Here is a 26,925-nt window from a genome sequence, read left to right on the forward strand (position 1 = left end):
GGACACTTAGCTGAACAAAAAGTGCCAGGAATCCTCCCTGACTTCCAGGGCTTTACATAAGCTCACACCTGGGCCCGTGTTCTTCAGCTGCCTAGCCCGCCCCCACCCATCCCAGCAGACTTTTCCCAGCTCCTTCTCCACCCCAGCTCTCGCTTTGCCCCTGCACCTGGCAGGCTGAGAGCCGGCCTGGCCCACAAGCCCATTCACCCAAATAAGTTTTCCATTTTGCACAAAGGCTTGGTTGGGGCGGCGCCTGGCATTGTCTGGCCTTGCATTACATTACCCAAGGCTCCCTCAGAAATCACTTGGCGTTCATGCTCCATTGAGCAGCTGGCTGTATATATTTTCTGGGTTGCACTTTTAGCATGACAAAGGGAGAGGGCCTGTGAACTCCTTGCTCTTCAGACCTCTCCGCCATGTCCCCTGGATGGACCCCCCTCCCTTGGTTAGCATAACAAATTGACACACTCCGTCAAAGCCAGTGTGGACTCCCTCCCAACCCGTCAGCAGGCTAATTTAATAGCTAGCTCAATATTTGGGCGTCTGGGCTGCTTTCCCCTCCCACCCATGGGGGCTTTTCAGAATTCTCAGACAGGGCCTTGTGTGGGAGGAGTGGGGTGTGGTGGAGGGGACACCAGCAGCCATGAACTGGGCTCTGACTCAGTGATGTTCTGCTGCTGTCTGGAACGAGTCCCTCCCCCCAACCCCCCTGGGCTGGACCCCCTGTCCCAGGGGCACATGCGTCCTGTCTGTCCCTGGCTTTGCTGGCTCCCTGCACTGAACACTCGCCCTCATCACTGTCTGTAGCCTCATGAGCACCCTGGGAGGTGGGCAGTGCTGGCACGTCATTGTACAGGCGAGACCCAGAGGGACAGCAGGGAGCAGGGGCTAGCTCCCACGCGAGCCCTCTGGCCAGCGGGCAACCTGCCCTCGGCTTGCAGACACAGGGCATCAGGGTGTGTGAGTGTGTGTGGAAGGAGGCCCTCGCCCTTCATTTTATCATCAGCATAATGCAGGGAGGGTGCAGCAGCCACACTGGGCCAGTGATCTCCTGGGCCGAACTAGCACTCAGCGCCGGGTGCTGGGACCGTTCGGCTCACATAGTCACACAGAGGAGGAGACCACCCAGGGAGCCTGGCTGTAGCCTCCCAAGGGCCCGCTGGGAACACCCCTGCCATGTGGGGCTTTCCAGTCCATTCCAAGCACAGAGCACCTGCCCCATGGGATCAATTTACCCCCACTGTAGGGGCTGGTTTATCAGGAGTCAGAAGGGAGCAGGGGGTTAACTATCAGACACGGGGGAAAACACAGCAAACTGCCCTGCTGTTTGGTGGCTGGATCTTAGCACGGGGTTCTTGGGCTGGCGTGCCAATGGAGCCTGCTGCAGCCCTTGGCGTTCATAAGGAACTGGGCACTGGAGGCACCAGGGGAGGAGTCTGTCCTCCCTCACCCTTTCCCCATCTAGAGAGGCCAGTGTCAGAATTTCTGGTGTCCCAAATGAGATGACCTTGTCCAGTGGCATGTCAGTCCTGGGGTGTGTTAATAGCAGCGTCTGTAAGACACAGGAGGTCATTATCTCGCTGCATTGAGCACCGGTGAGTAGCAGGCTGTTCATCTTCTTTTAAACCGGGCAGTCCTGCTTTTCTAACATTTGCCCCCCATCCGGTACTGAGACGGACCCCGTATCAGATGGGGGACACGTAGGCCCCCACCGGCGTCACCTCACACAATGCTGGCAGGGGCAGGATGGCATGCTCCTCAGAACGGTGCCTCCCCGTGAGGCGACCTCGCACGGACTGTGCACGTGAAGCCACACTGAGGCGGACAGAGTCACACCAATGGTCCCAGAATGTCCAGTAATCCAGGAAGGTGTGAATGACCACCCTGAAGGTGAGGCCTCAGCCTGTCCTTTGTCCACTTCCGGGTGATACATTCTCGGAAAGATGTGGACGAACTGGAAAGAGTCCAGAGGAGAGCAACCAAAATGATCCAAGGGTTAGAAAGCTGCGCTCCCCCGCCCACCATCACGAAGAAAGGCTAAAAATGGGGCTGTTTAGTCTGGAGAAAAGAAGCCTGAGCAGAGAGCTGAGAACAGGCATCAAATCTGTTAAGGGCTGTTCTACAATTGTTCTCCACAGCCGCTGAAGATACGCCGGTTACTGCTTGGCCTAATCTGCAGCAAGGGAGAGTCAGGTTAGATGGTAGGGAAAATATTCTAACGCTCACATTAGCTAAGCTCTGGAACAGGCGTCCCAGGGTGGTTGTGTTAGTCTTTGAGAACAGGCTTTTCCCCCCATGCCCCCGAGTGACATAAATTATAACGACAAAAGTGCTCGTGTAGAGGGAGCCTTTGAGAAGAGGCTGGACAGCTGCCTGTCTGGGATGGCTGATGTTACTTGGTCCTGTCTCAGCGCAGGGGTCGGACTAGCTGACCTCCTGAGGTCCCTTCCAGCCCTACATTGCTGTGATGGGGAGGACACCTTTATCCCTCCCTGCTGCATTTCTAGCAGTATAAAACCAATCCCGTGGCCTGGCACACTCTGGCTATGAGCCAGTGACAGACAACTACAAGAGAGGACTGGGCATTGGGACTCCTCCACTCAATGTCTGAAAATCAGGCCCTAAATTAAGAGACTTAATTCATGCAAATTTGCAAATCTGTCATCCCACCTCCTCGGTTTCTCTCAAAAGTTGCTAGCTGCTCAGCAGGAGTGACTGATTTGTCTTTCAGCTAGAGGTGCCGAATTTTCACCTGTACATCCCCAAATGGCTCAGGGGCTGCCTTCTCCTCACCCCGGACCATAGTGCCAGAGCGGTGAGCAGCAGCTGGTGCCCGGCTGATATAAGGTGGAGGTGGCTGCTGACTGGGCATTCTCAGGAGGAGGCCTCACTGCTTTTGAATTCACTCTCTCTTTGTCTGAACTAGCCGGGATCCAGCGATGACACTTGGCATGGTTTATGTCCCAGCCCACCCCTCGAGGATTTGACAACGGGGGGTGGGGAGAGAGATTGAAACTGTGTGTGTGTGTGTGTGTGTGTGTGTGTGTAATAGCTTCAATTGCTGCACTTCAGATGTATTTTTAAGTGACGTGACCAGGCCTGTTTTATGGTATTCCTGGAAATCACAATAAGAAAAATAGTCACAAATGACACATTGCAGAATTAGTGCAGGTGGGGCAAGAGTACATCCGCAAAGAGAGAAACCAAAATCCAGGGAGTTTTCCAAGGGAGGGGCGTCAGGTCTTTCATCCCAGCACCCTCAGAGCAGCTGCTGCATTCCCAGCTCCAGCCCTGCTGAGATTTCAGGCAGGGGAATGGATCTCAAAGGCTGACAGGCAAAGGAAAAGAAACCCCTCAGCTTCTGGCTTTCAAAATGCCCCTCACCTGAGCGCAGCCGAGCTCTGGAGCAGGAGGCCTGGCCACAGCACAGGTGAGCCACAGGTGTTGTGCTGGAGCAGATGGAACCATATGGCTTCAGGCTTCACTTCCTGGGTTATAAAGGGGAAAGGCGGGGGAAGGCCAATTTCATCCCCTCATTCCACGGTGGCCTTGGCTTCATTCATTGCCAGCTGGGGACTTAACATGTTTCTGAACACTCCCACAATGAACAAACTTTTGTAGTACAAAGTTGTGTGGTGTGGCCCCACTAGCCTTCACAACCGTGTTAAGTACCTAATGAACAACATTTAACTCAAGGTATGAAGTCTTCTCAACCCTGAGTGTTCAAAATCATGAAGCCTAAAAGAATCACAAGCTTAGTTTAAAAAAAAGGTATGATTTTTTTTTAAATATACCATTTGGGGTTCTTTATATTGTGCCAAGCCTTTAGGGGGTCACATTTTCCAGCTTTTCTCTGCAACCACAAGGGATGGAAACTTTCCTCTTTTTCAAAAAACCAAAAGCTGATATTCTCACATAAACCCATGACTCCAGGAGCTGGGCTTTAAGAAAAAACACCAAGTAGTCTCCTGATTAAATTGTGAGCATTGGCTACATGGCTGAATACTGGCTATGCCAATTTCTTTCCTTTTAAAAAGCTTTCTTGGGATGCAGGGCAAGGGTTCTAAATATGGTTCCCTTCTCAATCACTTGGATCCATTCTCTTGTGATGTCATAATCCCCCAAGTTCTCCTGTTGCCATAGAGTCTTTCAGGGTAGACACGGACAGGGATTGATTTTTCTAACACAAAACACAAGCAAGATTTTCTTTTTTTAAAAACCAAACCTCCAGGCGCCTTTATCCTGCATAAACAAACAAAGACGACATGAGTTGTAGACCACTGGCTTCTCCATCTTTGCAGGTGGTCATTTGGGCACAGGGCTTATTTGGAATGGCTCCATCCTGCCCTACGTAATAGGACATATCATAAAGCTTTCAAAGGGGGACAGAATTTGATGTTGATTGAAACACAGCAGCCTGGGGTGTCTGTAAAGTTCACAGCAGCTCCTCTCTGTGAATTAGTATGTCTTGATTGATGTTATGGCACTCACCTTACCAAAGCCCAAACATGGAGAGGGAAGCTGGCATCTCCATAGTTCAGATAGCAGCTGAGGTTCCATTGTAGGGCTGATTTCAATGATTCCCAGCACACTTCTAAAAGCTACTAAAAAAAAAGTCAGGTCAGCCCCAATGTTGGTAGGTTAGGTGTGAGGCCAAGTTAGAATTTGTCATGATTGGGGAAAGAGGTTCCCGACCTGGCATGCTAAGAATAGCGAGTCTTTTGTGTGTATGTTTGAAAGCCTGGTTCTCCTCCCAGGTTCAACAGTGTAAATCTGGAGTGACTCCAACCACAGCAATAGCGTTAGTCTGGCTGTGCACTGGGGTAACACAGCAGAATCTGGCCCTATGTATCTTTTCATTCCTGGATTATTATTGGTGCCTTTCAGTGGCAAGTCAGGCCCTTGCTGAGGGCAGGTCCTTTGGGAGGTGGGTGCTGCTCTAGCTGCTGGGAAAGTCTGGCTGCTGGAATTCAGTGGATCTGCTCAAGCAAAATGGAAACAAATCTAATCTCCAAGGTTGGGGAAGGGTGGGGGGATGGAAGAGACTTTTTGTCCCCCTGCCTCCCAGCCGAAGTCTGGCTAAGCCCTAAGTCTCTTGTAAACTCTCTATGTGTTTTATACTATATCAAGGATATATTATGGCTGAGTGCTCCCTCAGTGGGTGGTCTGTGGCCTAAAGCTGGATTAACATGAGGAATGGTCAGACCTTTCATGCCTCCACACAGCCAAAAAAAAAAAAAAAAAGGTATTTTCTTCCTGGGCTGGAACATTTCCCTTCCTGGACACTGTCTCCTAAAATATTTTTTGTAACCACTTCGTCTATTATTGTAGTTTAAAAAGCTTGTTTCCTTGAGCATGGGAAAAACTATCCATTCTACAGGGACCTCTTCTGGGGCAGAGACGGGCTGTCATGAAAATACCAGAGCCAGGCGGCACAGCGAGACGCAGGAGAAAAGAATATGTACAGCTGGCCCAAAGCTCCCCAGCCCTTCCCTCAGAGATCCTGCTGCATCTTCTTTAGAGGGAACAAAACTCTTAAGGCAGCAAAGGTACGAAGGGCTTGTCAGGTTGGGAAGGCTGGAGTTTGCTACTGCTTAAGGGCTGGATGCCCTCGGAATCGCTGACATGGGAAAGTGACTCTGTCAGAAGACCAGGCGACCAGTTTCTCAAAACAGCTTGGGCACAAATTTCACAGGCTGAGCAGCCAGCTTCTCCAGGGCTCAGCACCCCATATGCAGCTGAGGTGCTGAGCTTTTTATTTTGCTGCCTAGATGGGAACTGTGCTCCTTGGAAAGCCTGAACCCAGTTGAGGGCATTGATCACTTTTCAAAGTCTGGCCCGTGGTGGGGCAAGTTCATGCTCTCTCAGCAGCTTCTAGAACAAAGTATCTGAACTGTACAAGTCAAGGGAAGGTGTTTCTAACAGCTGGCACCTTGAACTCCACTTGCTAAGCAGAGCTGGGGTCTGTCTGCCTCTCCCTTCATTAATAAAGATCCTCCGTGGGAATCTGGCCAGTGCTCAGATATTACAGTGCCATAGAAGAGCCTAGAAAAGTGGATTCTGGGGCTGGTGCAGGAGGCAGAATGGACTACGTTTCACACTCCCATAGCTGTGTTGTCTCTGCAGGGGTGAAAACGCGTCTGTGTCAGTGCACGTGGCTAGCACTCACACTGCTGGTCCATCGGGATTCTTAGCAGCGCCCCAGCACACTAACAACAAGAGTAATTCATCACAACGTAAAGAGGGGCTGAAACAACAAAAGCCAAAATCTGAATTTTGAACACTCGGAAGGCTGGGAGCAGGGGTTGGCTGGGTGGCTTCCTAAAGGGAGGGGCCATTTGCAACTTTTATGTTCGGTTGGGACTGTGAATGCCCCAAAGTCTGTGTGTGTAACAAGCCCATCTCCCCACCCCGTTACAATTAAATCTCAGACTTTTGTTACAAAAGAAACCCTCCCCCCCACTTTTACTCCAGTGGAACATTCCTCCTTAATCAGCCAATCAGAATTTCACCTGCGAGATCAGCCACTGAGCAAGGTGAGCACCCCTTGGAACCTTGGGGAATCCTGGCTGCCCATTGGCTGGTGAGGTAATCCCCTGGCTTATAATGAGAGGACTATTTGCAAAGACCCATCCAATCTGAGAAGGCAAAGGCACGCTTAATATGGCGCATGTGATGGAGGATGTGTGTGAGCTGTAGCTCCGGCTGGGAGCTCGGAGGCATTCTTGGTTATCTCAGCAAGAAAATGGGAACATGGATGCTACAAGCTTCAGCAAAGTAAATCAATAAAGAGAAGTCCAGACTATGAGTCAAATTCATATTTTTAATACACATCTCACCCAGCAGCAGCCAGGACAGTAAGAACTTACTCAGCCAATAGAGTCTTTCATTCCATAGGGTCCCAGGACACATGGCAAACGGATACACAAATTAGACACAGGCTCTGTGTAGCAGCATGCCGCAATGCTACGTAACCCATGCTTGTAGGCTGCGGGGCTTTTGTCACCCTCCAGTGACTAGTCCACATAAAAGACTCAGTCTGCCCCAGCTTCCAGCTGTTGGATTTAGTATTTGCACTTAAGCATTAATGCTGTTTATGGTTTGAAATCCCACCAGTGACCCAAGTGGGATTCATGACAACTATACAACCCCAGAGAACAGGAAGGGAAAACTAATCCTATAGCCAGTGGAAATCACAGGGGGGATTTTAAGAGGCAGAATGCAACCCCCCCCCAATGGATTTGGCTCTGTTTACCTTGGTGCTTTCTGCTCAGAGGGGAGATGCACAGCTTGTCTTACTACTGGCCAAGCGTTTGTTTGGTTTTGGGCCATTTACCAAAAAATGACCCTCCCCTCCCATCAACGCTCTCCACACGCTAGTCACTGTTTTTATTTTGGAAAGGAAACAAATCTTCAAATGGAACCTCTTGCAAATACTGGGCCCTTCTTGTGGCTTTTGTGCTCATCCAACATCACATCTTCTGATCACGCCACCTGTCAGTCAGAGAGAGCTGTTTCAGTGATAGGACATCACATACATTTCCCGCCTCCCTGCCTGGCTAGGAGTAAGGACTCCCCAAGGGCCTGATTTGCAGACACGACTGGCACCCACAACTCCAGCGTTAGTCAGTGCGGGAAAACTTGCCTCACTGATGTCAGTGGGCATTTTGCTACTGATGTCATTTGGGCCAGGATTCCCCCAATGGGAACTGCAGGTGCTCAGCACCTCTGAGAATCCAGCCCGAAGAGGCATGTACTTGTTGGCCAGAATGTTTCAATCAGGGTGAAACTTAGACTCTTACATGTAAAATAATAATAATAATAATAAAAAAATCCGCAGATTCAGAGTGATCAAACTGTGTATGAATTTGGGTAGATTTTTCAGTTAAAACAAACTAATAAATAAATAAATAAAAAAGAATTAGAAATTCAGAAATAGTTTGGCCTTTTCATTTTGGAAAGCTGTTTCATTTCAGAATTTCCCTAAAAGTTATTTAAAAAAATATATCAAAAAAAGATCATAGAACCCCGTGCAATGAAACAAAATGTTTAGTTAGATTTCATGTGATTTTTTTTTTACTTTCTTTCTTCACTGAGAAATTAAAAAAAAAGTTTCAGTTCTATCCAAAACAATTTTTTCACCCCCAATTTTTGTATTCAGCCATTGAACCAAAACTTCAATTATTCACCCAGCTCAACTCTTCAATCCATATTTAGCTATTTAAAAAAAAGGTGCTATGGAGCTGCAGATCCCATAGAAGTCCCTGGGAGAGAGAAGTTCTCAGCGCCTATGGAAATCAGACCTCTTTTCCTTGGGGATCTCAAGGCAGGTTTAGGAACCTCACCCTAAGCCCCCAGGTTTGACAATTATAGCCTTTATTTTGATAATACAGCAGTGCCCTCCATCGCGTGATTATTGACATTTAACCATTTATCTAGCTTAGTGGGGAAGGAAGGTCCTGTGGTTAAAGCACTGGACTGTGACTTATGAGACTGCCGTTCTATCCCTGGCTCTGCCCCTGGCTCCCTGTGTGAAACAGCCCAGTCACGTCAGCCCTCTGTTCCCCATCTGTGAAATGGGGATAAGGGTCTTTCCTTTCTCTGACCTTTTGACTGGTTGGTCTCTGGTGTCTGTAGTAGCTTTGGGCCACAGACTCTCTCTCACTACATGCCTGTGCAGTGACTGGAGTCTAGGGTGACCAGATGTTCCAATTTTATAGGGACAGTCCTGATTTTGGGGTCTTTTTCTTATATAGGCTCCTATTCCCCCCCACCCCTGTCCTGATTTTTCACATTTGCTGTCTGGTCACCCTAGTATCACTGTGACACACACGCCAACAGGCGAACCTAGATGTTCAGAAAGCAGCGAGAGAATCTAATGAGAGTGAATAGAAGAGGGAAGAAAGTTTACTGGTTATTCTCCACTGCACACATTCTACTGCAGGGAGCAGTCTGGCCCTGGCTGTGCGCGGTGTGCATGAGATAACCTAACAGAGGTTTTTCCCCATCTCGGATTTCAACTACTCTCTGATTCACACTGTGGGCCTGGCCTGCCTATTCTGCTCTCTTTGCTCACAGACAGGAGATAAACCAGTGTATCGGGGAACTTCCATGAAATGTTCTGTGCAGCTCGTCCCCTGGATCCTGTTTCTTTTTAATTATCAGGAAGTTTGGTAGATCCTTTTGTTCTCCTCCTGTTAACCTTCATCCCCATGACCTAAATTACACAGTAATAAACACAACATCCTCTGCCCCTGCGGAAAGCAGCTACTGCAATCACAGGTTCCTCCAAGCCATCGGAAGAGAAGGAGATGATAATGAGAGGTTTTATGCTTTATCTTGAACTTGTGGGCCAGTTATGGAAATCCCCCTTATTAATTTGACTGATGGGAAGTCGTCATTTACAAATGCCCCGTTCATCGGACACAGGTGGCCGCCGGTCAGGTGTCAACAGGGAGTGGGAAGAGAAGATGCACTAAGAGGGATTCTGCTGAGACTGTATTAACTGCTTGGCTGCTGGGAGACAGAGCTGTGTAAGGCACCGGAGGAGCGAGACTACCTTGCACATGCAACGTGGCTCGGACATTGCATCGACTTCGATGGCCGCCAGTGGCCACAAGCCCTGCAGCTTGCAGGAGAGTCCCTGCAGTATCAAGGACCCAATCTAGAGCCTAGTGCCCTTGCAATGGGATTTGAACCTGGCCCTTTATTGTTTTTAGAAGGGGTATTACTGGGCTAGCAGATGTCATGGATATCTGGCTGGGGTGAGGGGCCATGTGTTTGGGGGACAGGGCGCACCCCAGGTCTCTCCAGGGAATCTTGAAAGAACAGAAAACAAATGATAACAGGGGCCTCAAGTCATGGCTGTGTCAATGCTTAACAGGGAGAAGAGGAGCGACCTTGTGGGTAAAGCACAGGCCTGGTACCCAGGAGCCCTGGACTCAGGACTCACAGACTCTCTGGGTGACCCTGGGCAAGTCACTCAGGGCAAGATTTTAAAAAGCAACTAGCAATTTTGAGTGTCCTAATTTTGGGGGGCCCCACTTGAAGGGGTCTCATTTTCAGGAAACATGGAGCCCCTGCATGCTTCCCCCCCTCCCAGTTGGGTGCCTAACTCCCATAAGCTGCTCTGGAAATCCCACCCCAGAGCAGTTCTTTTCCATGGCCTTACTTCGCCCCTGGAGAAGCACAGTTGTGGTGGCGTGAGATGCGTAGCATGAATCTCTGTTGTTTAGTGAGTCGCCTTCCAGGGCTGCCTGACCCCCAGAAGTGGATGGAATCAGTTGGTGGAGCCCTCTGGGATGGGGTCAGGCCAGCGGAATGGCACAATTTCCTGAAAATGAATGCGTACATCATATTAGCATCTGGGCAGGATGATTCCTTCGTACTTTCTCTCTTGTTCTTAGTTAATAACTTCTTCGTAGAACGTTGATTTCTGCCTGGATTCCCCCCTTGTCCCCAATAGTATGCAGTGTGACCCTCCCCCCCACTACGGACACTGTCCCCTCCTCTATAAGGCACTACATGCAGCTTCCCAGGGCTAAGGCCACATTGATTAATTGGCAGATTGGCAGAGGCCCTGGAGGTTTTTCGCCTTCCTCTGCAGCATGGGGCATTGATCACTTGCTGGTGGATTCTCTGCAGCTTGAAGTCTTCAAACCACAATTTGAAGACTTTAATAACTCGGACATAGGTTAGGGGTTTGTTATAGAAGTGGATGGGTAGGGTTCTGTGGCCTGCTTTGTGCAGGAGGTCAGACTAGATGATCATATTGGTCCCTTCTGACCCTAAAGTCTATGAATCTATGAATCTATGAAATGAACTGTCTTCAAATCGAGACTGGCTGCCTTTCTGGGAGATCTGCTTTAGTCAAACACAAGTTATTGGGCTCGGTGCAGGGATAACTGGGGAGTGTCTCTGACCTGTGCTATGATCTAATGGCATCTTCTGGCCTGAAAATCTATGAACCTATGAAAAGTTTAGATCAACATTTTAACAAAATATTTCAATATCAAAATTCAACACCTGCACCCCCCAAACCCAACCATTTTGAACCTTGCAAATAAAAACAAATTTGAAATTTCAAAACTTTTCACCAATTTAAAAAAATTTCAGCCAGCTCTACTGCTTAAGTGGTTTACCATATCCCTCTCTGAGCCCTTTCCCTGCCTCTATTCTATAATCCTCTGTACATCGCATCACATCCACAGGTCTTCCTGCTGAGGAGGACAGGCTGGGCTCTACCTTGGTTGTTCGTTAGAGCCACTTTCCTTACGCAGCCAGAATCTGGGCTCATTGTCTCGTCTGCATGCCCAGCCCTGGGGTAGGAACCCAACACTCCTGTCCTGCAGTGCAGAGCTGGCCCAGAGCAAGAATCACACGCTCACTCACTCGTCCTCAGAAGCCAAACCATTGCTAACACTCTGTACTGTCTATAGTCCTGGCTGGCTTGTCTTCTGAAGCTTCCAGTCTTTCATTTCCCCACTGGACAACAACACAACTGTGACCAATATTAAAAGGGGCCTAGTCTGGAGCTGACGGTAATTGAGTCTATGCAGGTTCCGGCAGAGGATTTGCCTTGTGAAGGGTGATGTGCACTGGGCCAATGATTATTTATATTGTGGCAGTACCCAGTGGCCCCAAGGACCAGGATCGGGCCACATGCGCTTGGTGATGTACAGACTTTCAGGAAGTCCCATTTGCTGAAGAGCTCCCAGCCTATACAGCAGGGCATGGGCACCATGGCTGCTATATCCATGAACAAAGCCGCTCAGCCCAATGAGCTTCTGGCCTGACCATGAGATTCCCAAGCGTGTCCACTCAGCCCAGCAGGCCAGCTTCCTGCAAATCTCCCCAAGCAGTATGCCTCACGATCTCCTTGGACTTCCCACCGTCATCTCTTAAAGCGGGCAGGACACAAAGGAGGATGATTAGCGCTGGTGGGAAATCCTGGCACTCCCATCCCCGGGCAAAGTTTCGTGATTTCAGGAATTCTTCCTGTCACGAATGGGGACGAAAAGTCGAAATGCTAAACACAGCTGAGAACTGAAAAGCCCGAGAAACCTTTTGACTTGGGTTAGTCAGAACATGGAGTTTATATCATTTCAAAGATGTTTCATTTACACTTTGAACGTTGTTATTTGAAATGATTTTTACCATAACGCGATTATATTTCTAAACAGAAAAGTTCTTTGAACCGGAAACGCAGAATTTTCATTTGGAAAATGTCACAGTGAAGAGGGTTGACAATCTCTAATCTTCTTTTTTCTCTCTCTAAAATTATTCAAGTCAAGAACTTTGTCAGACCCAACCTGTCCCCGCGAGAAGGTTTGATTTTGACAAGTGGATATTTTCCACTCCCCTGCACCCCCCATCAGATCTCATCAAAAAATGCCCAACTGTCTCTGGTGACGATCAGTTAATGGACACGTTTATTTGGCATGGCAGCTAAAGCTCCAGAACCTGCCAGCAGCTGCTCTACACTAGGGCTCCCAGTGGGAATTGCTGGCTAGCAGAGCTGAGGCCTGGCTGGGTAGCTGAATGCAGACCGGAGCTCCCGAGGAGGGTGCTGGCGGAGGCTGGCTCTTCCCACTCACATGGCTCAGCATGTGTGGGGGTGGCAGAGAAAGCACCTTGGGGCATTAGCCCCCCAAGAGTGGCCGGTGGAGCTGGATGAAGGGGACGGGGATGTTGGCATTTCAGGCTGGGATTCAGGAACGTTGAGGCATCTGGAGATGAAGGGAATAGGGGAGTTAACTCTCCACTTCCTCCATGCCCCCATGTCTCCTTCCTTCTTCTGCTCACCCCCTGCCCCTCCCCTCGCAGCTCCCCCTGCCATTGCCTCCCACCCCCCGGCACGCAGGGAAAAGCTGTATCAGGGAACCAGCTGGTGATTCCAGTCACGGAACTGATTTACATACATTTCCATATGGATTAATTTCTTCCCCCTCCCCATCCTGGCAGTGGGAATTGGAGTCTGCTACCAAGGTGTGTTGGGGGGAGTCTCCTGTGGGCCTGGGCGGGCATTACGGCTGGGTCTGGTGCTTTGCATGAAAAAGGCTGAGAGGGTTTTGCTGGGGACACAGGTGGGCCCCCCGCTTCCACCCTCCCACTTTATTAATCTCGTGCTCCCAAGGGAATAGATTTGCTGAGTGAACTGTCCTCCCCCCGCCCCATGCATCGCAGTAAAACCCCCAACAATAAAAGGGAATTTGTACCCAGAATCTTTAGCAAGCGAGAAGGATTTCAGGCACCCTTTATACACAGCGGTTTGTGGGTAGGGGGCAATTGAGGGAAACTAGGAGTGGGATTGGGGCCGTTCATCTCTAGGTTGCTGCTAGCCCTGGTCAGGAGGGTGCTGGATGGCTGGGTGGGGGAGGGGGATGGAGTGTTTAACCCTTTACCTCCTGGCAGTTGGCTCCCGCCTGCAGTGAGTTTGCCTGTTGTAAAAGCCTTTAAAATGAAACCCCACAAAATTTTGCTGGGTTTGAGTTCAAGTCAGGTAACAAAACGTAATGAGTTCCAATCAGGCTCTGGACTGAATCCATCTGGGCCATCGCTGGGGAGTCTTGGGTCCCCTTGGACAGAGATGGTTTTGTAACAGGGCTCCAAAACCTCATGACTACACTGAGAGACATGGCTATGGGTTGGAGCCTCAGCTTTACTGTATGGAAACAAACGGCACAGGACCCAGTGGGTGCAAAACTGTCTGAAGAGACACCAATGAGAAAGAACCAACCTTTGCTCTTTTCTGGCACCTCCTATGCCAGGACCCCTCAAAACGCGTCATGGACTTAAAGGTATTTAGCCTCACAGGTAGGTCGGTTTTATTGTCTTCATTTTACAGATGGAGAAACTGAGGCACAAGGAGGGAAGTGACTTGCCCAAAGTAACATACCTGGAGGCTAAGGCAGAACCCAGGCTGGAACCCAGGTGTTCTGGCCCCTGTACATATTCTTTAACCATCCACACTCTTCAGCCCATATTCTCAAAAAAAAAGACTAGTGATTTTGGGTTGCCTTAAAGGGGCCAGATGGTCAGAAAGTGCTGGACATGCACCCTTTGAAAATGAGTATGGGGAGGCAGTATGGCCTAGATCAGTGTTTCCCAAACTTGAGACAGCCGCGATCGGCCGGACCTGCGGACATGGCAGGTAAACAAACCGGCCTGGCCCACCACGGGCTTTCCCTAAACAAGCAACGCGCCAAGTTTGGGAAACACTGGCCTAAAGATAGAGCACTAGACTAGGACTCAGGAGACCTGGCTTCTATTCCTGAGTGACCATGAGCAAGTTACTTCATGGCTCCATGCCTCAGTTTCCCCATCTATACATTGGGGATAATGTACTCTGACCTCCTTTGTAAAGCATTTTGCGATTAACTGATGAAAAGTACTATATAAGCCCTGGGTATTTAGATTATTATTGGGTCTGCAAGCATGGAAGCCGCCAACATTACTGGCCCCTTTGAAAGTCTGGCACTTCCCTTCCTCTCCGGGCTATGGGGTGGGGAGGATAAAACCTCACCCACTGTGAAGGGCTCAGATACTACAACAATGGGGCCCAGAGACAGAAAGATTCACCCTATGCTGGCCTCTGCACAGGGAGAAATGTGCCCTACATGAGTAAAACAGCCACCAGGGCCGGGTAGATGGTCACTATGATGCCATGGGGTTCTTTAAACCTGCTTTGGTTTTACCCAGGCGTCTCTGTCAGGAGGCAGTGGTGAAGACTGAGTGGGCCCTTCAAGGAGAAGAGGGATGAGGGGAATGCCAGAAGGAGAACCACCCATGGTAAAATACCCCGGGGAGCCCCACTGTGCACGGCCCCTGTTGTTATTTAGGCAGTTTCAGTGAAGTCCGCCTGGGCCAGGCAGCTAGCAAAGTGCTGCTGGACTCCGATGTCATTGGTTCTGTGGACTAACCCTCAACCCAAGAACAACATGTGTTACAGGGGATGCTCACTGAGGTAAACACATGGAAGTGCAGTCTGGTCATCAGCATGGGGGCTGGGGGAAGTGAGAGCCCGGACTCCTGGGTTCTAGCCCCAACGGGATCTACAGCAAGGAGAGAGGCAGAGCATCAGGAAGCCTGGGCTCTAATTCGCATCTCTGCCACTGGTTCACTCTGTGACCTTGGGGCAGTTGCTTCACCTCTGAATTGAGCAAGGACCTTTTAAAATCTTGCCTTTAGTGACTTGCCTGGTCTGTGGTGGAGACACGAACTGAGTCCCAGGTCAATACCCGCTGGCAGAAGGTTATTATCACTCCTTTTCTCTGCTCTTACTTTGGGGACTGATTTAATTTCAAACAGCTAGAGTTTATTGCCAGGCTCAAGAGGGTCAGGTGGGTGCTTCCCCTCCCTGCCAGTCCTGGAGGGCTCTGCACCCAGCCCTATCCTACAGTTTCCTCTCACTGCCATTCTCTCATTTACCTGGGAACGTTGCTGGCTGGAGGCTGCTTTCCTTTGTCAGTGGGAACACGGGGGTCTAGGCCTCTCTCCTCTGTCGCTGCCAGACTCTGTGCTCAAGGCCCTTTTGGCTCCTCCAGCCCAAGCTCGCCGCGGGGGCTAAGGACGCACTAGAGCTGTCGTGAGTAGGTGACAGCAGAACAGGCCCCGTCTGAGGCCTGCTGTGAGGTGACAAAGTAGCTCAAGGCTTACGAACGAGTGAGCCCAAACCGCCAGCCTGCTGGGAGCAGGTGCGTCTGCAAAGGAACAGTCAAGCCAGGTCCACCCTGACGAGACCAATCAGTATAAGCGAGGCAGGGTAATGCCCGTGCGCTGAGCTGATCTGTGCAAGTGTCCGGTGAGGGTGGGCATGGCAGAGGGAAGATGCACATAAAATTAACTCTTTGCACCACCCCCCTCCACCTTTGGAACGATTTCGGGGATGAGGCGGGACCCTCTGATGGAAGAAACTCCAGTGAGAAGAATTAAATAGCAAAGGATCTCATAGAATCCTACTGAAAAGATCCCAGGGGTCCTTTCTAGCCCAGTCTCACTGGCCAGGAGGGCTTTGCTCCCTCCAGGGCTTTGTCCAGCCTTGTTTGTGCATGCAGACTCCCTACGTAATGGGACGGGCCTGATCTCGATGCGTCCTTTCACCAGGCTGGCCCTTGGGATGTGGCATCAGGATACGGGGTCAGGGCTCAGCGAGGACCAGCAAGCATTGAGGGGCCAGAGAGGTGGAGATTTTAACCACCAAACTTTCTTTCAAGGCCTTAATTCCAGGCTCAGGAAAAGATCTGGGGGTCAGCCTTATCCTCAAGCAAGCTGGTCAGTAGCAACAGGTTTGCTCGATGCAGAGAGGGCTGTACCAGCTCCAAAGAGGGAGAGGGAGGGGGAAGAGAGGGGGGTTGTTTCTTGGCACACACACCCCCACCCCCGAAAATTTGTGACGTGTTTCAGTTTGAAATTAAATCTCCTTTGAGCTTGTTTCCTTGTGCACTAAGGAACAGAGATCTCCTGAGCCCCAGGCCACCTCCTTTGTGACGGGCCCATCCAAACGCTCTTTGGTCTTTATTTCATGTTCCCGCCGCGCTTGCTTGAGGGAATTTTCCTTCCTTTTTCTGCAGTGATTCTCCAGGAAGAGTTACATGGTGACCAGAAACTGCTCCAAGCCAATCGTGTGTGTGTATGCGGGGGGGGAGGGGGGGGGGAGGTATTTTGTTGGCATCGAGAAGGGATTCTCCCCCCCGCCCCACACATTCAGTGATGTTCCTAAGCTACAATTCACCACAGTCCAAGCAACACATTGGGCCCCAACCAACCAAACCTCAGAGGGTCTTGACCTGAATTCACATTAGGGGGAACACGAGGGGACCTTTTCCCCTTGAGCCAAGGAAGCTCAAGAGCAGAGGAATAAGGCCACGCAGCAGAGGTAAGAACCTGATGCCCACTGGGCTATAATCAGGACCTTTCTCTGCTAAATGCTCCACGGCTGCTGAGTAATTTAGTCCAGCGAGGGGGAGGAGAACCACCTCGTACAGCACCACTCCTGCTAACTGTCTATTCCACCCTCACGACGCCTCAGTGTGGCAAGCAAAGGGTGGTTTTGCTATTGGGCTGGGGAGCGTCAGGTCTGCCCCATAACTCTGGAGCTGCAGACCCAGAGAATGCCGTTCCTCAGGTCTGCCCCATAACTCTGGAGCTGCAGACCCAGAGAATGCCGTTCCTCAGGTCTTTCCCTTGGAAATCTCATAGGCTGATGCTTTAAGACTGGGAGCTCCCAGGGCTTTCTCTTCCCTTTATCCCCCGTGTGCTGGGTGAGCCTGCTCTTGTCATCTTTCACTCCTCCGACTAGGACGGTCATGAGCTACAGCAGAGTGGAATGTTAATTCTTATTTAGTATCTGTATTGCAGTAGCATCTACAAGGCTCAGACATGGACCGGTACCTCATCGTGCTAGGCTCTGTGCAAACACACTGACCCAGCACCGCCCTGCAGGACGCAGGGAGCAGGCTGCTCCTGGGTTGGGAGCGAAGGGAGTGGCGTGCTCCTGTGTTGTTCACCTTGGGAGCAGGGTTTGGAGTGCAGCAGGAGAGCACATGCTGTGTCAACATCATGCAGCATCTGACTGGTGCGCAAGACGGGATAAAGCCCTGAAAATACTATAAATGCCATTTGGGGCAAGTTCGAGAGGCTGAAGCCTGTTCTGAAGCAAAATACTCTAATGCCATCGAAATTTAAGACCATAAGAATGGCCAGACTGGGTCAAACTAAAGGTCCATCTATCCCAGTATCCTATCTGCTGACAGTGGCCAATGCCAGGTGCCCCAGAGGGCATGAACAGAACAGGTAATCATCAAGTGATCCATCCTCTGTCGCCTATTCCCAGCCTCTGGCAAACAGAGGCTCGGGACATCATCCCTGCCCAGCCTGGCTAATAGACATTGATGGACCTGTCCCCCATGAATTTATCTAGTTCTTTTTTTTATCCATGTCTATAGTTCTCCTCTCAAGGGAGTTTTGCCCTAGACACGTACACCGGGGGGGGGGGGTGTGTGGAGCAGATACCCCAGGCTGGCTAAGGAGACTTGAGAAATGGAATGGGGGGCTCAGGAGCACTAGAATACTAGTTCCAATCCAGGATTTGCCCCGATTCCGGCCCCTGGTGACCAGCTATCAATGTAGCTGCACCAGTACAAATGCCTCCATGTAAACCATGATTTGCACTGGTGCAGCTGTGGTTCATGCAGGAGTGAGCTGGTGCAAATCACAGCTTTGCTTGTCTATGCTAGGGCTTTGCCCTAGTGCCTGGTTGCCAAGGACTAGAATGGGGGCAGATCCCCAAGGCAGAGAGGGCTGAGATGAAGGGACAGGGAGAGGTGGCAACTGCTAGATGCACATGGCCTAGTAGACAGGGCACTGGCCTAGAACTCAGGAGACCTGGGCTCTATTCCTGACTTTGCCACAGTCACAGGTGTCTCTGTTTCTCCTCCCAGCCTGTGCCTGTCCTGTGAGAGGTGGAGGCAGGGACTGTTTCTCCGCCTGTGAGCTGCTTAGCACGTGGGGGCTGGATTTCAGCTGAGGTTACTATAACACAACCAAACAATATCACCACAGATAAAGGGAGGCAGCAGGGAGAGGAGGATAGATAAGAAGTCGGGTCACCTTAAAGTCAGTGGGAGCCGAGGATGCTTATTGGCATTAGTTTTATCAGCTGGACCTAGCCCAGGATGGATTTTAAAAACAAAAACAAAGCTGGGAAAAAATAAAAGCTCTTTTTCTAAATTAAAAATGAAGGCATTGTCCAATCTACTCAAGATTTTGGACTCAAAGCCCACAGTGCTCCCTCAAACCAATGCAAAGAGATTTTTCAAAAAAAAAGATTTAGTGAAAAATTGAAGCTGCAAAGCAAGGGAAACACCCCCCTCCCCTCATTGTTAGCTTTAAAGAGTGTGTGTGTGTGTGTGTGTGTGTGTGTGTGTGTGAGAGTGAAGGTTCCTTCAGAGTCACCATCGCTGTAGGAATTAGTTAGATTCATAGATTCCCAGGCCAGAAGGGATCCCTGTGACCAACCAATCTGCCTCCTACCTCCCCCGTATAACACAGGACAGAGAATTCCCCCAGAGTAAGCCCTAGAGCAGATCTTTTAGCAAAACATTCCAGCTTGATTTCAAAATAGTCAGTGACGGAGAATCCCCCACGACTGTTGGTCAGTCCATTATTCTCACTGTTAAAAACATGCACCTTATTTCCAGTCTGAATGTGTTTAGCTTCAGCTTCCAGCCTTGAATTGTGTCCAACCTTTCATTAGTATGAATTCAATAAACGTTGTACTGGGAGGAAGGAGGTCTCAGTTTTTCTACTACGTGAGATTAAATAGGATAAATAAAGATTCCTTTGCAGCCCCGAACCTGACCAGTTGCCCCTGGGGGCTGGGATCTAACGGGCTTCCCGTAAACAGCAGTAGGAGGCCGAGGGGAGGGAGATTTATTTCGCATTCTTGCTCTCGGAAGAAGAAAAGCGAGAGGCTGCAATAACACCCTTCAGTTCAGTGCTGCCAGTGCTTCATTATGAAACCTGTGACCAGAGACATCTATTCAACTCCCCGATGAAGGACAAGGCTCCTTTTAGAGTCGCTTAGGCTCCTTTTCTATGTGCTGTGAAGGCAAATTGCTCAGGATGGCAAATATTTTGATTATGAACTGAAAGAAAGAGCCATTCTCCCCCCGTCGCTTTAAACCAAGTACAAAAGTTTGGAGAGGAGGGGGACTCAAACTGGAATCACATTGAATTCTGCTTGTCCTTGAACTGTTGGAAAGGGACAAAGGTTTCATTCTCTGTCTCTTTCTTCGAATTGCATTTGTGGCTCAGGTGTGTTGAGAACAGAGTGCTGAAGTAGCACCCAGACCCTGAATGCAGCTCATGGAGGCAGAATCCCATCAGAGATGCCATTGGGTTTATCTGCAAATGGGGACCCACCGGTTTATAATAAATACTGGGGCTGGTTGGCAAATGGAATTTTGTCTGGCAGGAAACGTCATCATGTCAGAATTAGTTCCCTGTGCTGAGTCAGAATGGAGAGTCAAAATATGAAAAATTTCCCAAAGCGTTTGAACTGGAAATCACCCAAAACAAATGGTTGGGCTTTTTTGACACTTTTGATCAAAAGGAAAAAGCTATTTTAAGGTGGCGTTTTTAATTTAGAATCAGTGTTTCACAATGAAAAAACGAGGATTGTTTCAGAATGTCTACAAGAAAGAAAAAATATCACCTGGATCTTCTCAAATTGGAAATGTGTTAAAATGTTAAAACTGACATTTTCTTGCAGAAAGTTTCAGTTCTGATTAAATTACATTTTCCGACAGGAAAGCTGCTTCTATGAAAAATATTGACCAGCTCCATAAAACACAAGACTGCTGGAAAGATGCTGGTTTGAAGGGCTGTGACCAGGCCAAAAATCATACATGTGTTTGTAGTAAAATTTCCTGCCACCTTTCTCTATGTTTGTATGACGTCTAGCAGAATGGGGTCCCAGCCTGGTTGTGGCCCTTAGGAACACCACAGGATAAAGCTTAAATAACAACACAATCATTCAAACTAGGATCCTGATCCTGCAAAGACTTATGTACATGAGTTGGCTTGTTGATTCACACAGCACTGGATGGGACCTCCTGGATCATTCAGTCCAATCCCTGCTAGTACAGATAACCTTGTCACATAATTCTGTTCAGAAATTTATCAAGCTCCATCTTCAGACTAGTGAGGCTGACTCACATGCTTAAAGTTAAGCGTATGTCCAGCCTTTGTGAGATCAAGGGGCATAGAAGCTTCTCAATATTGGGGTGTGGGCGCGGGGGGGGGACAGATGACATAGTTTCATCATATGGTGATGATAATACCTTTTCCATATCACTAGTATCTTTGGAGACGGTTAAACAGAGGCTACTAAAGTTGGACATTTTAAAATCAGCAGGTCCAGATAACTTGCATGCAAGAGTTTTAAAAGAGCTGGCTGAGGAGCTCGCTGGACTGTTAATGTTGATTTTCAGTAGATTGTGGAGCATGCGGTAAGTTCCAGAGGACTGGAAGAAAACTAAGGTTGTACCAATTTTTAAAGAGGGTAAACAGGATGATCCAAGTAATTATAGGCCTGTTGGCCTGACATCAATCCTGGGCAAGATAACGGAGTGGCTGATACGGCCCTCGATTAATAAAAAATTAAAGGAGGGCAACGTAATTAATGCTATTGAACATGGATTTATGGATCCTATCAAACTAACTTGATATCTTTTTTTGATGAGATTACAAGTCTGGTTGATAAAGGTAATGGTGTTGGCATAATATACTTAGACATCTATAAAGTGTTTGACTTGGTACTGCAAGGCATTTTGATCCGAAACTAGAACAATATAAAATGAATGTGGCACACATTAAATGGATTAAAAACTGGCTAACTGATAGGTCTCAAAATGTAACTGTAAACAGGGAACCATCATATAGCGGGTGCGTTTCCAGTGGGATTTTGCAGGGATAAGTACTTGAACCTATAATATTTGATGTTTTTATCAATGACCTAGAAGAAAACTGTTAAAGTTGGCAGATGACAATAACATTGGAGGAGTGTTAAATAGTGAAGAGGGCTGGTCACCAATTCAGAGTGCTCGGGATTGTTTGGTAACCTGGGCACAAGCAAACAGAATACCTTTTAATATGGCTAAATGAACATGTCTGCATCTAGGACCAAAAACCGTGGGCCTCACTTACAGGGTGGGGGACTCTATTTGGGGACGCAGGGAATCTGTAAAAGACTTGGGGGTTTTGGTGGCTAATCAGCTGGATACGAGCTCCCAGTGTGACACTGAAGGCAAAAGAGCAAATGTGATACTGGGAGGTATAAACAGGGGCATCTTGAGTAGGAGCAGAGAGGTTGCTTTGCCTCTGTATTTGGCATTGGTGCGACTGGCTGGAATCCTGTGTCCAGTTCTGGTGCCCACAATTCACGAAGGATGTTGATAAATTGGAGGCGGCTCAGAGAAGAACCATGAGAATAATTAGAAAACCTGCCTTATAGTGATCGATTCAAAAAGGTCAATTTATTTAGCTTAACAAAGAGAAGGTTCAGGGGTGACTTGGTTACAGTCTGTAAGTATCTACACAGGGAACAAATATTTAATAGTGGGCTTTACAATCTGCCAGAGACAGGTCTAACAGAATCCAATGACTGAAAGTTGATGCCAGACAAATTTAGACTTGAAATAAGGTATACATTTTTGACAGGGAGGGTAATTAACCACTAGAACAATTTACCAAGGGTCGAGGTGAATTCTCCATCACTGACAATTTTAAAATCACGATTGGAGGTTTTTCTAAAATATCTGTTTCTCAGAATTACTTGGGGGGAATTCTCTGGCCTGGGTTATACAGGGGAGGGGTCAGACTAGGTGGTCCTTTCTATCCCTGGAATCTAGGAGTTTCTTAGCCTGATCCTTCAGTCCTGCGGGTTGTCCTTATTATTCCTGTGGATATTCCCATTGAAGTCAAGGGGAGTAAGGAGTTTGTGGGATCATGGCCAAATGAAATGCCGGTTGAATATTTGATACATCGGTGGCTAGATACCAAGATGACTGGTGCTCTGTCAATAGACAGGCTAAACATCCTCCTTTGGGAGACCATGGACCTCACCCCGTGCTACTGAAGTCAGTGTGAGCCTGGCTGCTAAGATCAGCAGAATGAGAACGGAGCCCTGTCTCCCTGCAATTGTGGCAGGATGTGGGTAGATGCTCAGCTGTTGTCAATTTCACTGAGCTTTGCTGATTCCCACCAGAAGAGGATCTGGCCTCTGAATTTCTACCACTCAGGGGAAAGCTGAAATGAAAGGATTCACTCAGCCTGGACAGCAGCTTGTCAATTGCAATTCTGCTCCTTGTCATTCTCTAAGCAATTTCAGTTGCTGGGTCTGCTGCATTAAGACCCCAATTCAGGGAAACACTTAAGCATTTGTTTAACTTGAAGGATGTGCTTTTGTCCCATTGACTTAAGTACATGCTTAAAATTAAAGCACTCACTTAAGAGCTTTCCTGAACTTAGCCTAACACAGAGCTGTTGTGTTTCAGGGCCAGATCCTCAGCTGGTGGAAATCAGCATGGTTCACTGACTCTGATGATACTAGAGCGATTTAGATCAGCTGAGAATCTGGCCCTGGGATTCCCAGAATGAGGAAAGTTGAAATTAAGAGATACAAACAGAAATAATTTCCACTGTAGTTTTTTAAACAATGCATTTCCTAATATCAATTATTATTATTATTGATGTGTATTGCGGTTTTGCCTAGAAACCCCAAGCAGAGAGCAGGACCCCATTGTGTTAGGTGCTGTACAAATACAGAATAAAAAGACAGCCCTTAGCCCCAAGGAGCTTACAGTTGCAGAATGTAAGCCTGAAACCTAGGCACCTGATTCCCTTAGACGCCTGTGCAAACCCCACCACCCTAAATCGTCCCACCACCACACTTACTTTTCAAAGTGAACATGAGCTGCCGTGTTGTGGCCAAAGCAAAATGGCCAGATTCCCTTTAAGGGGCAGCTTTTATCTACTTTATTTTGGTATTTAGGGGATGATGATGATGATGCCTGGGAAGAAAAGATCATTATCTGAGTTGGTTGGGTTTCCTATATTTTTTTGTCTTTCCACCCCTCACCACTTTGATCTTTATTATTAATTAGTAGCACTAGTAGTACTAGTAAGCACCAGTTAACGCTATGCCTGCAAGAGCCGTTTCTCCTGGGAATTAGCTCACACTGCAAACCTTGGCGATGCTTAAAGACACAAATAATCTTTGCTTCTTTTCTCCTCCCCGGGGACTCAAGCCAGCCGCCTAACTCTCCTCTTCATGCACTGCTGGTGAGCGGGCACTCAATGGCTCACTGCGCGGGGACGGCTGATAGAACCCCCACATTGTCCTGTTAAGGATACTCCTCCCTCACCTAAATGACCCTGTTTTCTTTTAATAAACTAATCAATAAGTGTCACCAGCGTAGTGCTCCCAAGGCACCTTCTACTAATATGATGCACCCCCCCGTATTCCTAAGCAATGCTACAGTAATAATGCAATATAATGTGGGATACATAAGCAACCTTACCATAACAAACGGGTGGGTACAGTCCCAACCTCACGAACATCCTTATATTTAAAAACAAAACCCAACCACCTGCTAAAGGAGGGAGGAAAGAATACTTTCCACTTTGCGTTTTAGCTGAAGCGCTCAAAATATTTTAAAATCAGTCTTCACCATCCTTCCTGTAGGCAGTGTTATGTCCATTGTACAGACGGGTCAACCAAAAAAGAAGTGAGGTCATTTAATGAACCTGTGCCCAGAGGGCTGCGAAGAGCACGCAGGAGTCCTGACTACCAGCCCTCTGCTACTAGACCACAGTTTCTTCCACACAGTAACAGTTTTCAAACTGGATAAGGAATACATTGATGGTGTTCCCTGGCTCTAGCTGGACCCTATAGGGAGCTGGACCAAAGATCCCACCTACTATCTTTTGGTGGCCCGATGGACAGAAGAGAAAGACCTCATAGACCAGACAGCCCTGTGAGAGCAGGTCTTCCCTCGGCCCTCCTCACCACAGATACGTTGCAAGAAGTGGATCTGCTGATCAGAGCAGGACAGACTGGTAGGCCGCATTCCTGGGCTCTAATCCGAGTTTCGGGAGAGGAGTGTGTGGAACAGGAGAGTAGGAGTCAGGACTCCTGGGTTCAAAGATGAGCTCTGCCACTGACTTTCTGTATGTCCTTAGGGCATTTCACCCTCGGTGCCTCGGGCTTCCCAATGCAAAATGGGGCTACCCCCAGGTACCTAACTCACAGGGAACCCTGAGTCTGAATTCCTTTCTGATTGAGAGCTTGGGCTGACCGGTGCATTGCAAGAGCTGAGCATCACCGCTTCTTTACCCAGCCCTGCTTGCCATCCTGAGTCACAAGGCTCATTTCAGACCTGCTGCAGTCGCTTGTCCATGGCTTGCCAGGAGCTGTTACATTAAACTAAAACTGGACACAGCCCTGGCTCTAAATCCTGTGAACTACACAGTAATGCCAAGGTTGTGAATGAGCCAGGTTGGTCCCAGAAGAGACCCTGACTGGCTTAAAGGCTGAAGCGGGACAGCAACCTTGAGAGAGAAAACAAACTTTCTACTTGTCTGGGAAGGAGGAACCTCACGTTAGGGATTTCTTTAGAAATATGGAGGGAAATCTCCCCTTCCCTTCTCTCTCCTGGTGCCTCTGGGACACCTGGGGTATTTCCCCAGATCTGTGTTTTAAAACCCCAACCAAGGGCAAATTCTACAAGACAGACTAGATTTTAACCCCCCTGATTACTGCCTGCTGGCATTTCAAGGCTGGATTCTGGAGCAGAATGGAGCTAGGGCAGCGCTGATACTGACAATGAAATTAACAGAATTACAGTTTAAAGCTAAGCTCAGCATCAGCACAAAGGTTCTTTGCCATGGAAACAAGGGTTGCTAAGAGATTGACTAATATGTAGTAAAATATTCTAAAAGACAAGTTCTCGTGGTGCTGTGATTACAATCTGTGAGCTCAGGGGCTAGGGAATAGGGAGGGCGGTGGTGGTAGGCGTACCTGCACCTTTGGCTGGGCATTTCCAATCACATGTGTGTGAGTGCTGCATCATCCAGGTACACGCTTTTTCACTAACTGTCTTATTGCTTGACTTCCTGCAAGTGTCCAGTCACTTACACACACGCACAACACGCTGGATACCAATGATCTGGAAAGCTGTCCATACACTCCTGAGGGCATCATTTTGGCAAGCGTGGCACGTAGGCAAAGAAAAGCAATAACCCCATCACACAGCAAAACAGAAGCTGGCTGCCCCTGCTGGGTATGCTCTCTGCAGATAGGAGCCAGAAGGGAATGCAGGGTCCAACTGTTTATACCCATAGGGAGAAAATCACCACAGTGCAGAGAGGGCCAGCAGCACACAGCCTGTGAGCCATTAAATCCTAAAAATAAGGCTGAAGTAGGTCAGAAGAGGTGCACAGGCAGTGGATATCGGCTGGTCACCCCCAGACCAGGTCGCAGCCCCACGCACAGCCCTGGGAGCAGACTGGACAGACTCTAGGCAGAAATAACGTGTGCCTGGGCAGCTGCGCACGAGGCTTGCTCCAGGCACCCCGATGGAGCTTCTGAAGCATTGGTACCCCCAGTCCGTGGCCCACTGCACTGTGCCTAGAATTCCATCGCTTTCAAATGCAGCGATAGACACGCATGCACAAAGCATTTATGTAGATTTAAAATACTAAAAAGAAGCCTATCCAAAGCTCTAGGTTCCCTTCTGTCATGAACACAGGCACATCTCAGAAGCAGTAAGTACCCACTGCAATAGGAACTCAGACAGAAAGACACCAACAGAGACTCCCTTCCACTGCCCCATGGGAAGGAAACCCACAGTCCACTCCAAACCCCTTGCAAACAAGTGTCTTTTGCTTATATGCTTCCCTATTATATCATCTGGGGCTTCGGTGACACCAATCACACCCACTTCCCCCTCCCCTTGGTGGGCTTTGCTAGCCCTGACGTTCAGAGACGCTGGACACTGGAAGGTCCCATTGGCATTAGCTGGGTTTGCGTGTGCTCAGTGGCTTTGAATCCCAGGCCCCCACGTTGAGATCAGTTTGAATAACCTCCCAGGCACTTCTTTTCGACTCCAGACCCCTGAATCTTAGAGCCAGCTGCAGAACGGAGCCATGCAGGGCCTGGCCAGAGCATTGGAGCCTGTTCCTGCCGTTTTCCCCTAGTTTTCTGGGTGCAGAAGATATAAAAAATCTAAAACTTTTCCTATTTTTTTCCATAAGCAAAAATTTTCCAACTAAAGTCGCAGGTTTCAGGGCAGTGTGTGTAGAATCACAGCGACCCTAAAGTCCCACTTCTGAGCAGCATGAGATGGCTCCAGGCCCAGAGGA

At 48.7% G+C, this 26,925-nt stretch overlaps 1 long non-coding RNA gene across 7 annotated transcripts in view; it reads right to left on the reverse strand.

Annotated features, from left to right (window-relative positions):
• Nucleotides 1-6,809: 6,809 nt before the first annotated feature.
• LOC115638716 overlaps nucleotides 6,810-26,925 on the reverse strand; it is a 122,050-nt gene continuing 101,934 nt past the window's right edge. For all 7 annotated transcript variants that reach the window (XR_003997511.1, XR_003997508.1, XR_003997507.1 and 4 more), the window contains exons 3-4: nucleotides 10,172-10,333; nucleotides 6,810-7,494 (exon numbers count right to left, since the gene is read on the reverse strand). This is a non-coding gene — a long non-coding RNA (uncharacterized LOC115638716). The remainder of the gene's footprint in view (nucleotides 7,495-10,171; nucleotides 10,334-26,925) is intronic.

This window comes from Gopherus evgoodei, chromosome 22, assembly GCF_007399415.2.
Source record: "Gopherus evgoodei ecotype Sinaloan lineage chromosome 22, rGopEvg1_v1.p, whole genome shotgun sequence".
NCBI lineage: Eukaryota > Metazoa > Chordata > Testudines > Testudinidae > Gopherus > Gopherus evgoodei.